The sequence below is a fragment of the Capra hircus genome, chromosome 10 (assembly GCF_001704415.2).
Source record: "Capra hircus breed San Clemente chromosome 10, ASM170441v1, whole genome shotgun sequence".
In the NCBI taxonomy this organism is placed as follows: domain Eukaryota; kingdom Metazoa; phylum Chordata; class Mammalia; order Artiodactyla; family Bovidae; genus Capra; species Capra hircus.
Genome location: NC_030817.1, coordinates 56,461,934 through 56,477,898, shown reverse-complemented (window position 1 = coordinate 56,477,898; position 15,965 = coordinate 56,461,934).

The window sequence follows — 15,965 nt, the reverse complement described above, 5'->3', positions numbered from 1 at the left end:
CCCATTGTCCAGGAATGCAAAAGGGATAAACACACAGAAGAAGCTGCTATATATTATTCAAAAGAGGAATATAAACATTAATTTTACTTCAGTCTCTTCATTTACCTTTTTCACATCTCCTCCATAAAATGACTAATCTTTCCCACTTATTGGAAACTCCTATTGAAAGGAAAGGTACTATTTTCAAAGTAAATTTCCGATTATCTCATAATCTTTACCTGTAAATAGGTACGTTTCAAGGGCTGTGTGTAAAGATGCCTACCTCATGGTGTTAAGTAGGAGCAGTATTCAGGAACAGAGACCCAGAAATGTCAGTCTGCATGCTAACTTCCACAACTGCCCCTCTGTGTTTTAGACTTCACAGGTACATTTCATTCTGAATAGCTGCTCAGCACTGCACAGGTTGAACACTTGTTAGTACAGCACTCAGGCAATTTATCAGATAGTATAGAGAATGACTAGGAGTTTACAGTGTTGCTTCTTCCTATTTGCATGTTGCTAAGTGTTACTCAAGGGAAAGACACCTCTGCAAATTCACATTCACTCCTACTGGCGCCAAGATTGGGCAAGAGCATTTCTTCACCCTGACAAATGACTCCTTTTTCATGTAATTTGTAACCTCTAGAATCTAATTTGATGAATAAAAATTTATGGAATGTCTACTATGTATTAGGTTTTTCCCTGGTGGTTCAGTGGGTAAAGCGTCTGCCTACAGTGCGGGAGACCCAACTGCTACAGAGATTGAGAAAAACAAAACAGAGTCCTTGTCCTTCTGGAGGTCACATCTAATGTAAGGTTAGATAATGAACAAAAAACTATAGGGCACATCAGACGGAGAAGCACCATGGAGGGCACAGGGGCAGAAATGATACACCCCCATGCAATGAACTTGAGAAGACTTCATAAGAATGACGAGTTGTTCTGAGCCTTGATGAATGAGTAGGATTTCTCAACATGGAGAAAGGATAAGAGTACTCTATGTATGGTCACCATATGATAAACAGATTAGGTTTAAAGTACACATGTTCAGGGAAAGGAAATCAGCCAGAGTGGTTTAAGTGTGGGATAAGTTGTGGTAAGTGGAAAAGGAGGCAAGACCAGTATGTCAGGACCTCTGAATGCTATTGTTAAAGACCTTACAATGAGGGTCTTCAATGGCCTACGATTAAAGCATTCTCATGATCATAGTTATCTGAGAAATATTACTCTGGCTTCTGGATTCTGACAAAATGGCAGTCCACTTTAGGCTACTGGCTATTTCCCTCAACACAGCTTTGGGAGTGCCTCAGAAATGGGGCAGTTGTTGGATCTGAGCATCTAATGTAATAATCGTGAGAAACCTCTAGAAGGACAGAAATAGTTGGGTTCCAAGCTATGTGTGTCTGTGACTGCAATTTACAGAAGAGGAGGAAAGATGCCACAGGTGGGAAAGTTTCCATCTTGGGATCTTTTTTCCCCTCGATATTTTCATGGACAGATTGTTGTCTAGTCTAACTCCACTACATGCCTACCCCAGCTCTACTATAAGACAAAACAAAGCAGAACCATTAGTCCTGCACCAACAGAAGATGGAGTTTGTGGCTAAAAAGCTGGCTTAAAACTAAACATTCAAAAAGAGAAAATCATGGCATCTGGTCCCATCACTTCATTGCCAATAGATGGGGGAACAATGGAAACAGTGACAGACTTTATTTTGGGGGGCTCCAAAATCACTGCAGATGGTAACTGCTGCCATGAAGTTAAAAGATGCTTGCTCCTTGGAAGAAAAGCTATGACCAATCTAGACAGCATATTCAAAAGCAGAGACATTACTTTCTCAACAAAAGTCAGTCTAGTCAAAGCTATGGTTTTTCCAGTAGTTAGGTATGGATGTGAGAGTTAGACCGTAAAGAATGCTGAGCACCAAAGAATGGATGCTTTTGAACTGTGGTGTTCAAGAAGACTCTTGAAAGTCCCTGGGACTGCCAGGAGATCCAACCAGTCCATCCTAAAGGAAATCAGTCCTGAATATTCATTGGAAGGACTGATGCTGAAGCTGAAAATCCAACATTTTGGCCACCTGATGCAAAGAACTGACTCATTTGAAAAGACTCTGATGCTAGGAAAGATTGAAGGCAGGAGGAGAAGGGGATGACAGAGGATGAGATGGTTGGATGGCATCACTGACTCAATGGACATAAGTTTGAGCAAGCTCCAGGAGATGATAAACGACAGGGAAGCCTGGTGTGCTGCAGTCCATGGGGTCACAAAGAGTCGGACATGATTGTGCAACTGAACTGAACTGAACCCGTAGGGTCAGGAAGGAGATAACACGTACAGACAGGCCCAAGTTCCCTCTAAGAACTGGAGCTGCCAGAACATAATAGAGTACTAAAAGTCTTGACCAGTGTGATATGACCTGAAGACGCAGTAATAGGTGTAAGGATTTAAAAGGAAGTGACAAAGGTATGCTTATTTTACATGGATGACTTACATGGAAAACCTCACAGAATTAATAGAAAAACTTTTAGAACTACTACTTATTGTCTGTGAGGATATCAGGAACAGGATCTCCTTACAAAGATCAGTAGCATTCCTCTATGTCAGTAATATTCAACCAGAAAATATAATAGAAAATAAGACACTTTTCGCAAGAGCAACAAAGCTATTAAGTACCTAAAAATTAGTATATTTGGAAAAAACCATATATCCAGAGAAAACCATACTTTGAAAATGTACACGGACCCTGGTGTTCATTACAGCACTATTTACAACAGCCAAGACATGCAAGCAACCTAAATGCTCATCAAAGACAACGGACTTTTGTTCTTGTTTAGTCTCTAAGTAGTGTTCAACTCTTCTGCAACCCCATGTACTGTTGCCCACCAGGCTCCTCTATCCATAGGATTTCCCAGATAAGAATACTGGAGTGGGTTCCGATTTCCTTCTCCAGGGGATCTTCCTGACCCAGGAAATGAACCTATGTCTCCTGCATTGGCAGGCAGATTCTTTACCACTGAACCACCTAGGAAGCCCACAGTGGAATATTACTCAGCCATAAAAAAGAATGCAATAGTGCCATTTGTAGTAACATGGATGGATCTAGAGATTACCATACTAAGTGAAGTAAGTCAGAGAGTGACAAATATCATATGATATCACTTATATGCACAATTTTTAAAAATGATACAAATAAACTTATTTATAAATAAAAATAGACTCATAAATTTAGAAAACCAAATCATGATTACAAAAGGGGAAAGGTAGGGGGAAGGATAAATTAGAAGGTTGGGCTTAACATATACACATCTCCATATATAAAATAATTAACAAGGACCTACTGTGTAGCACAGGAAACTCTACTCAATACTCTATAATAACCTATATGGGGAAAGAATCCGAAAAAGAATTCATATATGAATGACTAAATCACTTTGCTGTACACCTGAAATTAATACATTGTAAATCAACTATACTCCAATATTAAATAAATTTTTTTTCAATATAAAGCACTTAAAATTAACATAAAAGCTCAAAATAAATTTTTGGAGAGATATGTAAAATTATTAAAGTTCATAATATAAGACTTGAATAGACAAAGAGATATGCCATGGTGGTGAGCAAGACTCCTTAACATGTAAAGATATCAATGCTTCCAAAGTTAATCTAGAAATTCAAGGCAATTTCAACACACTTCCAGCAAATATTCTGAGGGAATAAAAAAAGCATATTCAAAAATATACATGGAAAAATAAAACCAAAGTCTGCAATTGAGCTGACTTTGAGAAAAGAATAAAGGGAAAGGACTTGCCCCACTCTGCTCCACTGCTGCGTAATAAAACACTGTAGTCTCTGTGCTTGTGCTCAGTTGCGTCCAACTCTTTGTGATGCCATGAACTGCAGCCCGTCAGGCTCCTCTGTCTACAGGATTTCCCAGGTAAGAATACCGGAGTGGGTTGCTATTTCCTCCTCCAGGGGATGTGTCTGACCCAGGGATCAAACTCAAGTCCCTGCATCTCCTGCATTGCAGGCAAATTCTTTACAACTGAGCCCAAGACACTCGAGTACTGCTGCAAAACCATGCAAATAGACCAAGGGCCAGAGAGTGTTCAGAGACGTATGTGTGCGTGCTTATGCATTTGGATGTGAGTGTACCTGATGTATGGAAAAGAACACACCACAAACCACGGGGGACAGGATAGGCTGCTTAGTAGATGGTGCGGGGAAAACTGGTTCACTTGATGGAGAAAAATTCCTAACACCATAAACAAAGGTAAACTTCAGAGACACTACAGATATGAATGTGAAAGGCAACCCTGCAAAACAAACAAGCAGAAATATTTACGGGAGAATATATCTATGATCTCAAAAGTGGGGAAGGATTCTTTTTAAAAAAAAAGGGGGGGGAGCCTAAAAAATACAACTATAGGCCAAGGAAAAAATTGAGGGATTTGACTATTTTAAGATTAACAATAATGATGGGTATCAATATCAACTGATGGGTGAAAAAGAGGAAGACAATGAGGAAAATGTGATATTGAGAAATTATTAATGATTTTTGTGAGTGATAGTAACACCATGATTATGTTTTAAATGAGGGAGTCCTGGAGTGGGGGAAACTATGAATGCTCATAGAATTGGATATATCTCAAGAAGATTATGCTAAACAAAAGGCACCACACATAAAAGATATATATTTTATGACCCTATAGACAAAATTCTTATAAAGTCTGAATAATCTATAGTGACATACGCAGCTCACTGGCTCTTGGGCGGTGGGGTGATCAGTACTACAGGCTGAGGAATTAGAAAGGGGCACAAGAAGAAGTGTTCTTTATCTTAATTATGATGATTTCAAGGATATAAACATATGTCAAAGCTTCTCAAATTAAGACACTTTAAATATGTACTGTTTACGGTATATCAAGTGTATCTCAATAAAGTTGTCAAAATGTAAAAATTATTTTTACAAAGGAAGTCCTTTTTAAAAGAGAGATATGTAAATAAAATAATACAATGGTTCCCCTGGATTTGCAGCATCGGTGTGACCTGGAAACTTCTGGAAATACAAATTTTCAGCCTCACCCCAGGCCTGCTGAGTCAGAAACTCCAGGGGTGGGGCTCAGCAATCTGCTTTAACAAGGCCCCCGGGGGATTCCACTGCTCACTCCAGTTTGACAACCACTTAAATAACGTGCGTGTATGCTTAGTGTCTCAGCCACATCTGACTCTGCAACCCCATAGACTATAGCCCACCAGGTTCCTCTGGCCAGGGAATCTTCCAGGCAAGAATACTGGTGCGGGTTCATCTTGTCAGAATAACCTGGGGAAGGGTGATAGTTGGTGCAGAAATGTATGAAACCAACTGGATCATGAGTTGATCATTGTTGGAACTGGGGTGATGGCTACCTGGGGGCTCATTACAACCATCCTCAACTGTTATATACATTTGGTAGTTTCCCATAATAACCGTTTTCAAAACTCCAAAGTGATTTTCCCCAGTGCCCCTTTACTGCTCTCCCTCACTCCCCTTGGTCCCTTCTCTCCAGCTCTCCTGTCTCTGGAACATTCTCTCTTGACCTCAGAACTCGGCACCCTCCTGTTCTCCTCAGGTGCCTCAAGTTTTCCCAACCCTCGGGGCTCCTTTTGCTCTTGCCCTCTCTCCCTGTCCTCCCAGCTAACGTTTTGAAGTGACTCATTCCTTACCATCAGTCACCACTTCTCTCAAAGTTCTTTTGCACACTCCAGTTTCTGTCCACTCTCTCTGGGTGCAGAACCAGATTTCTCGGAAGCACTGAGGACTCTGTCTTGCCCAGGATCTTTTCTCTGCACTTGCCACGTGTGATCTTATTGCTGCTTTCAGTGGCATCATTGAGACCCTCTTCTCCTGTGAAAGTCTGTTGCTTCTTTTCTTTCTCTTAGAAAAACAAGATGCTTGCCCCTTTAAATTAAAAAAAAAAATTTAACTTGACTGTTTTAATGTGTAACAGAATTGCTGATTTAAAAAAATCCAAATAATACAGTAGTGTAACAAGCACCACTGTTATCTTGTTTCCTGGGACACTATAATTTATTTCCTACTACCCTGGGGATCCCTCTGTGGGGTCTGAGTTCATTCCTCTTTGGTCTCTGCCTCAGCTTCCCTGGGAAAGCACTCACTCTATGGAGCTGGAAGACTGCTGCCCATTGATTCTTGAGACTGAAAGATAGAGAAAGACTATGGGAAAGGAGTAGATGAAACAGAGGAGAGAGCAAGACAGAGCCAGAGTAAATATGAGGAGGATGTCTGACAGCCACCTGGAAGCAAGAAGAGAAATGAAATGCTCCTCGTAGATGTCCAGCTGAGACTCCCCAATCCATTTTTTATTGAACATCTTTGTTTTCAGTATTGCTCTTGGCCTCTTTGGGGATTCCCAGGTGGCACAGGAACCCCTGCCAATGTAGGAGATATAAGAGAGGCAGCTTTGATTCTTGGGTCGGGAAGATCCCCTGGAGGAGGGCATGGCAACCCACTCCAGTATTCTTGCCTGGAGAATCCCATGGACAGAGGAGCCTGGCCGACTATAGTCCACAGGGTTGCAAAGAGTTGGACACAACTGAAATGACTTAGTGCACACACTTGGGCTCTTTGAGGAGCTCTGAGGCCCAGAAGCTTCGCTTCTTCAGAGGAACTAGTGATAAGACAGTGCTCAGCATATAAAGTTAGAATGAAGACTCATCATCACGCATGTGGCCACTTTCCGCCCTCAGCTGTGAACCTGGATCATCCTAAGGGTTCACTGCCCCCGACCCGACCAGCACTCTGCGTGCATTCACAAACTTGTCCCCAAAGACATCAAGCTGCTAACTTACTGACAATCTACCCCTGTCATATTTACCTGATCTGCTCAAACTGTATTCTTATTGCTCTCCAAGGAGTTTCCTCAAAGTCATTCAAGAAACTTGACTCCCTGTTTCAAATTGCTAGCCTTGCCAGGCTTCATGACTTAGTGAAACTCTACTTAAGATGTTTGTGATGTTACACGCTTTTAAGGCTATGCAGAAATGCGGAAAAATCCTTACGACCCACTGTTAGTTTCCCAAAAAAGTAGCACACAAAATACAGTGTATTAACTTGGTAGTAACTCGGTAAATATTTTTTGTTGACATGGACAGGAATAAAAATGGAAGATACAAGAATGACATTATTGTCGGGTAGGATTGAGTAGCGGGAATTCTTCTCCTTTATGAACTCCCTCTACATAGCTTTGTATATAAAACTCACCTAGCTGAGATGTTTCCCTGTGCTAGTTCAATGCTGAAAGTTCTGTTTCCAGGGCTCTGATCAGTGTTATGTGGCAGCCTGGATGGGAGAGGAGTTTGGGGGAGAATGGATACATGTATATGTATAGCTGAGTCCCTTTGTTGTTCACCTGAAACTACTACAACATTGTTAATCAGCTATACCCCAATAGAAAATAAAATGTTTAAAATTTTTTTTTTAAGTTCTGTTTCCAGGGAACTTTAAAGGGAAGGGAGTGGGACAAGATAGGTATAAAGTAAATAAACTACAAGGATATATTGCACAGCACAGGGAATACAGTATTTTATAGCAACTTTAAATGGAGCACTGAATTAGCATGTCATACACCTGAAACTAATATTATATTGTAACTAAATTGTACTTCAATTTAAAAAAGAAGTTCTGTTTCCAGTCTTGGCTGGCATGCTTTGTACAGCACCAGATTCTCTGTGTTGAGTCAACACAAGCAAACCCTGTTGCTCAGCCCCCAGGTGAAAGTCCTCGGTACCATCTTTCATTTCCCTGCATCTCCCCCTTTGTTCAGATAACGGCTACGAGTTCAAACTCTTCCTTCCAGAACTTTTCTCTGCCCTCTTCCCCACTTCTTGGCATTTTTCTCCTGCTGACAGCTAGTTATATGAGACCTATTATGATGGGATTTCTCCTACCCAAGATCTCTGAACTGATTTCTTTCCTGTGAACTGGGCCTGCGTCAACTTGTTTGTTCTGTCAGAGGAGGAATAAGCCCTGGGTTCCTTCTTATCACAGACATGTCTGATGCCTCCACTAAAAACCACCAACCAACTCAATGGTTACAGGTATCAATACACTTTATAATTTTGGAGTATAGTATCCTTCCTAAACCTTGCAAAAAGAATTTTACAAATCCTCATTGGAATTAAGTGCTACAATCTCTATGATAAAAGTGGAATGACTGAGGTATTGGAGCTATTTCCCCTTCCCATGCCCCCAGGGAAAACAGAAGTTGAAGAGTGTGCCTGAGTTTTAATTTTCTGATTCTTTGAATACCCTTTAAGGACTCTCTGTATCCTGTCCTCATTTCTACCACCCACGAAACCGTGGCAAGTAGAGAAAATAGATAGGCAATATCAAAGAGAAGTTTTGCATATGTGTTAAAAAAAAAACTAGGATGTAGATATAACTAATCTAGTTATAATTTATTCCACTACAAAGTGAGCTCCAAACTCTTATTTCAAGGATGGGGAGGGAGACGGGCATGAAGAAGCAAGCTCTGGGTATGTGTATGTATAACTGAACCACTTTGCTGTATACCTGAGACCAACACAATAAATCAAGAATAGTCCAATACAAATAAAAATTTTAAACAAGAAGCTATTAACAGCTCCATAGGTAAGACTTCTTAACTCATCTCAGTGGGTTTGCTATGCAGCCACTCCCCAAGGAAGTATCTTTTATTCGCTGGCTGTGTTGCCTTGGGTGAGCTTTTGGCTGCCTGCCTGCCCTGCTGGTCACCAGATACACCTGCGCCCCTTCTCAGAGCTAGACAGAAAGCTGGATCCTTGACAGAGCTGACCTCTGGCCACAGAGGCGACCCGACCTGAGAGGTCTGTGAGGATGCTCACTGGCCTTCGTCTTTCCAGGCCATGCAGCTGACAGTGCTAGGGGCACCGGGCTTCCAGCCTCCTGAGGACTTCATCAGGCACTGCAACTGAGATAAGAAGGCCGAGGGGCAGAAGGATCACCCCACGTGTTCCAGCACCCCATAACCAGGGGAGACGAGTGCAAACTGAAATGCAAGCGTCTTGGGGGCGCTGGCCAGTCTTCTTTGAAAGGAACTGAAATGAGGGATCAGATCATACATTCCTGCCATTGCACAGAAGTAGAGCATCCAAACAAGAGGAAATTGCCAGTTTACGCTGATAGAATGTGGCATCTCTGAACTCAAGAATACCCCCCAGCCCCAAGAGTCTGGTGATAGGGCATTTCCTGTGGACATGCGGTTCAGGTCTACTGAGTTAGGAGGCATCATTGCTTCAGCAGGAAGACTGGCTTGTTATGACAAAAGCTACACTCTTGAGAGGCCAATGTGTAGAACTGCAGGGAGTGATACTTGGAAATCACTCATTCTTTCTTAGGGTTCATGAATTTGGGGTGATTCCTCAAACCAGAGAAGCTGATAGGGTTGTCCAAACTAGAAACTATGGGATGAAATAGTCTTCCCCTTCAGCCAGTCAAGACCTTTCTACAGCAGAGAACCACTAACATATCTACACAGTGCTTATTATGAGCCACTGAGCTAAGTTCTCCACATGCCTAGCTCATAATATTTATTCCTTCCTCCTGCTCTTTGGGATATATTATATGGCCTTCATCTTTAAAAAAGTAGAAGACTGAGACTCAGAGAGGTTAAGTGACTTGCTCAAAATCACAAAGGAAGTGAGTGGTGGAGCTGAGTCTCAAAGCCCAGGTTCATGAGATGCCAAAGTTCTTTCCCCTCCACCATTTGGTCTCCCTAACCATCAGTGAAGTTGTCAGAATCGATACGAGGACTGTTTGCTTTATGGAGGTATCTGTGCGCTTGCTGGAATGTGGTCTGTGACTGCATTTTGGTTTAAAACACAGAGAGGAGAGAGGACAGTGCTGCAGACTGAGAGCAAGAACAGGATCTGGACCAAACCTCTGAGCTTAGAGAAGAGTGGGTCTAACCAGACAACATGAAAGGAGAGATGGGTATGAGAAACCTTAAGCTATTATAGTCTAATGATATCTCCTAAGCAGTCTTGGCGTCAACTAACCATGGCTTTCAGAATAATTCCCCTGGAAAGAGATAACACATATTGCAGCAAGGTTTATTTTCACTTAAAATGCAAACTTCCTTGTTATATAGGCTTTTGATTTATCATCATTTTTATCAGTCACACAAAGTGCTTTATAAAAGTCCCAGCAGAAAAAAAAGAAAAAAAAGTCCTGGTGAGAAGCCATTATTCCCTATTCGACAGAAGCAGCAGTTGGGAGTCCATGGACAAATAATTGGACCAGAGTCACTAGTTACCATGGTAATTGGTGGCAAGGGCTGGGTAAGAACTTATGGCCCCTTGTTGGAATCCAGATTTCAGTTTAAGTTAGTGAACCAAGGCTGAGATCAAGACAACTTCCTTCTGTTTCAAGTCCACACTCAGGAGTATCTTATATATGTCAGATGCTTTTGTTTTCCAACGTACTTTCCCATATGTGGTCTCATTCTACATCCATCAACTTGGCTGGGCTTAGACATTCTTATTTCAACTTACAGGTCAGAAAGCTAAGGCACATACTGGGCTAGAGACTTGCTAAGGGCCCAGAGCTGGTTCCTGGCAGAGTCAAGAGTCTGGCTTTCTTTTCTGTGGGTCACATTGCCCTCCACCTGATCCTGCCTGAAAGTGAGCATGGCAGCTAGGGTTCATACAGAGGTTATGACTCTAAGCCACAACTGCAAAAGTGAAAACAAAGATGTGAAGAAAGTGGCAAAAGTGATTGCATTTTCAAAGGCCTTGACACTTGTACTGGGATCAACGGGTCCATGCACACCTTGGCTTTTGTTCCCTCAGCCAACGCCCAGGCCAAGCATTCTCTTAGCCTTTTCCTTCCTTTCTTCCTTTCCTCTACCTCACCTTCCCTCCACACTCCCTTTACCTGGTCAAAGCAGAGCTCATTAATATAACAAAGAATTACATGGTTGGGCTCATAGTCTCCTTTGCTAGAGAACTTATTGAATCAAAGCTCTGTGGTCTCAGGTTCCTCATATCCCATTTGGGCCAGACGCTCTATGGAGTGATCAGAGTGCAGGGTCCCTCAGCATCCCTCCCCACAGTACTTGGGGAGAAGGATACAGTCGGGTCCTGGGCAGAGCATCATGTGATTGCTAGAAGTGGCTCACTGTACCCTAGATCAACAAAACACAATCACAGCATCTAGAATCCACATCTCAGAGGGACCCAGAAATACAGCATCCTCATTTGAGGCATTTGTTACCGCAGCCATGGAAAATGCTTGCCTGGGCCTTGGAGACAGAAAATTGTTGTTGCCATTCAGTTGCTAAGCCATACCTGACTCTGGGACCCCATGGGCTACAGCACGCCAGGCTTCCCTGTCCTTCACTATCTCCTAGAGTTTGCTCAAACTCAAGTCTATTGAGTTGGTGATGCTATCCAACCATCTTATCTTCTGCTGCCCTCTTGCCTTAAATCTTTCTAGAAAATTATCTGGTTGAAAATTCAGTCTCTGTTACTCAAACCTTGTGAACCTATGCAAGGCAGGCGTTTTGCTTTTCCAAGCCTCATGTGTCTCTTCCATGATACAGCAAACGTAACACTAATCTCCATGAGCTGTTGTAAGAATAAACTGTCTGGCAAACAGTAGGCACTCAATAAATGTTAGATCTCCTCCCACCAGCCTTTTGCCCCATCCAAAGGGGCGTTCCTCATTGACTGACACTATTTGAAGAATGAATTCTCACTTTAAGAAATAAAAATCTCTGTACTCTAATCTTTATGCCTGAAAAGCCAATGGTTAGCTTGTGTAAGGGGCAAATACTGCCAGACAGCACCAGCTTTGAGAAAGAAGAGCCTGGCATTAGCTGTGCATTTCAGAGGCTTTAGGAACTCACTGAATCTCACCCTTACACAGATGATGTCGTCCCTCACAGCCCCAGGACAGAGTAGGACTCTTCTTCTGATTATACATCAAGCTTATTATCATCCTTTTGGGTTGGCCGAAACGTTTGTTTGGAGTCAGCCAACCCAATAATTACATTAATATTTATGACATGGTTTCTGTTTACACATTCTCTGAGCAAGGACTATGCCCAGCACAGTGCCTGGCACATAAAGGGTGAATGAATGAATGAAGTTTCCACCCACTTTATCTCATTTCAGCCGTATATCAGTACTGTCGATGACCCTGGGGCCAAGATGACAATCTGTACTTTAGAGATGAGGATACTGAAGTTCAGAGAAGTTGCACCACTGTCAAGGCCATCCATTAAGTGGTGGGGCAGACACTTCAGTCCAGAACTCTTGACAGAAAATCCGGTATACGTTTCCTCCACTCCTCTGCCCTTTGACTCATCAGCCTCACCCTCCTGTTGATACACACATAGTGAGATTTGAGAGAAGCTCTGCTCCGTGGAACCTTCCATCTGGGCATGTCATTTGTTGGCCTGGTGCTATCTCTTGAGCACTGGGCATTACCTTAATACTTAATGGATTAAGGTAGCACTTTCTAGCCTAATCCATTGAGTAATGGGCTATTTATCGACTGACAACAGCCGCATCTGCTGCTGGCAAGGCAAATCCATACAGGTTCAGTTGCACAGGGCCCAGGAAGCCTCCAGCAGGGAGGGTTCCCAGAGTTGGGGTCTAAAGCTGGCTAGGTTTGTGCTGTTTGCTGAGGTATGGGAGGGAGAGGCTTGATATTCAGCTTCAATGTTTCAGAAGTTTGATCATTTCATTCATTTCTGTTTACTTTCCCTCCCTGTGATATCAGAAGATTAAAATTAAAAAAAAAACCCACTCTTGTAGGTCAATTACACTTCCAACAAACAAACCCATAGAAAAAGAGGTCAGATTTCTGGTTATTGGAGGTAGAGGGGCGGGGGAATTGGATGAAGCCAGTCAAAAGGTATAAATTTCCAGTTAAAAGCCTAATTAGGGCTTCCCAGGTGGCACTAGTTGTAATGAACCTGCCTGCTGATGCAGGAGACATGAGAGATGGGAGTTTGATTCCTGGGTTGGGAAGATCCCCTGGAGGAGGGCATGGCAACCCACTTCAGGATTCTTGCATGGAGAATCGCATGGACAGAGGAGGTTGGTGGGCTACAGACCAGAGGGTCGCAAAAAGTCAGACACAACTGAAGCGACTTGGCATGCACGCATATAAATCTAAGTTATGCTGAATTGATTTGTAGTGCTTTTTACGTCTACTATATCCTTCTACTTCTCTGTATATTCAACTAATTTTTGAGAGTTTAATGTTGAAACTCCAACTAAAAATCTTAATTTATCTACTAAAAAAATAATTGTAATATATAGTGGAACTATATGTAAACTTGTTCTGTATTTTCCAAGTCTCCTGTTATATTTTTATAATAATAGGGATGTAAGGGACAAATCTAACACTGCTGTATGTTATATATGAAAGTTGTTAGGGTAAGTCGTAAGAGTTCTCATCAGAAGGAAAGAAAATTTCCTTTTTTTCTTTTGTTTTGTACATATATCAGACAATGGATGTTCACTAAACTTATTGTGGAAATCATTTCATGATGGATGTAACTGAAATCATTAGGCTGTATACCTTAAAATTATACAGTGCTATGTATCAATTATATCTCAATAAAACTAGAAAGAAAAAAAACAAAGCACTTAGAACAATTGGGTCTCTGTTTATATTCTCAATCCTCTTTTAATTGCTATCCATTCTTTACCAATTAACCAGATCTTTGATCTAGCTATGCAATAAACATTCCAACCCTCTCCTTTCTCTCCATCAAACTCAGTTCACAACATTCTGTTAAATCCATCCCCTTTTTAAACTTCTCCTTCTCTGGGGATCCTTGCGGAATGCTTAGAGATGCATGCTCAAGAAGAAACTGGACTTACTGTTTAGCCAGACAGAATGGAATGGGAGTAACAAAATGTGTGTGCCTGACCCAGCTTCCTTTGAACTAGTAGTGAAATGTGGGGTGAGTGATTTCACTTCCATGGTGTGCATTTCTGAACCTGCAGCAGCTCCTCCCCAACCTCTGGTGTTTCTCTAGTGCACTTCATCTTGTAAAGCCCTTGATGACGAATCAGAGACACGAATGTCTTAAGAACGATAGTGAAACGCTCACTCACCACCCTAGAGGTGTGGCTCTTGATCAAGAGCTATAAGCAGAAAAGGTCATCCCTAAGTCTACGGTGGTTTGAAAGTGCTTGTAACAAGACTGTCTTTGTAACAACTTCCTCAACAAGACTTCATAGCCCTTTATTAACCCAAACAATGGCTGAGCAGATATGAACAGAACAGTAGCACCCCTTGAAATGTGGGTGGCATGTGCTTCCTGTGGCTTCAGCAGAAAAGCTGGTCTGTCCTTCCAAAACTACCACGGACAAGCAGCTTCATCAGTCATTGAGGCCAGCCTGAGAGCCCACCTGGACTGAGATCAGCACAGACCAGAGGGGTGAGGGCTGGTCAGGCAACTGTGGCCAAGAGAAGAGGGTAGGATGATTCAGGTCACAAAACCAGGGGTCCTGTACCAGGGCTGGGGGTGGGCACGCTTCAGCAGACCATGTGATCTGAACAATGCCTGTGGGCGGCAGGGAGCCAAGAGAATAGGCAGAGTCACTGAGCAGGAAGGAAAGAGAGCCAAACCACCAGGACCAGACACAGTCAGAGGACCCACGGAAGCCAGAAGCACCAATAACAAGACTGGTGGTGGGAGCAGCAAGTGGCAGTCACAGCAGCAGGAAAATTCAGTGCACGCCGGAGGCAGCAAGTTAGTAAAACCTTTGACTTAACGACTGAACATGGACTAAATACAAAGGGGATCAGACAACAAGTATCAGCATGTGACTAGATGCAGACCTGGATTTGATCCCTGGGTAGGGAAGATTTCTGGAGAAGGAAATGGCAACCCATGCTAGTATTCCTGCCTGAGAATCCCATGAACAGAGGAGCCTGGCAGGCTACAGTCCATGGGGTCCCAAAGAGTCAGACACAAGTGAGCAACTAACTTTAACACACACTGTGTATATATATATATATACATATATTTATTTATTTAAAAGGATACAGACATGCGAGGCAAGTGGACAAAAATGAGCAACTGATAATACGCACTGAAAACGACACCAACATTAATCTGAGCCAAGAGGCAAAATGCCTGGTACAGAGTCTTGCACTGAGTGACCTGCATGCTAAGTTGCTTCAGTTAGATCCAACTCTTTGCGACCCTTGGGACAGGAGCCCACCGGTTCCTCTGTCCATGGGATTCTCCAGGCAAGAATACAGGAGTGGGTTGCCATTCCCTCCTCCAGGGGGATCTTTCCAACCCAGGGATCGAACACAGCATCTCTAATGTCTCCCACACTGGTAGGCGGGCTCTTTACCACTAGCGCCACTTGGGAAATCAAGTAGGAGCTCAAGAAATCACGCAAGTCCCTTTCTTTCATCCAAGTGCCCAGAGAAGAGACCCCCTCCTTCCTCCCCAGCTTCCTAGAGAAAGATTGATATTATGAACTAGTTAAGAGCTTTGCCTACTTACCTGCTCTGAAGTGAAAGTCTAATTGCTTAGCAAAGCTGTTCATTTCTTCTTTTTACCTACATATCTATTTCTATTTCACAGCGCACCCTCAACCCCATGCTATTTACCTGTTAATTTCTTTGCATCTATATTTCAAAGGTAAGACCTTTTCAGGACCTTTCTGTGAACTGACTGTACAGTCCACAGAAATTCTGAATGTGAATGCAGCCCATCCTTCCTAATCCATCGGTGTCTCGTCCAGTCCGTAAGGTGTGCCCAGTCCAGGCAAGCACACGATGGGGGCACAGAAGGAGTCTCTGGCCCAGACTGGTATTGTACTTAGGGGGCTTCTCAAGCAGAGGCAATGACAGCCCAAGGTCGTGGCCACTGAAGCGCGTCCCTGGACGCACCCCTCCCCACTGGGTCCAGGCAGGCGTATCTCTCCCCCGCCCGCCTGCGGCT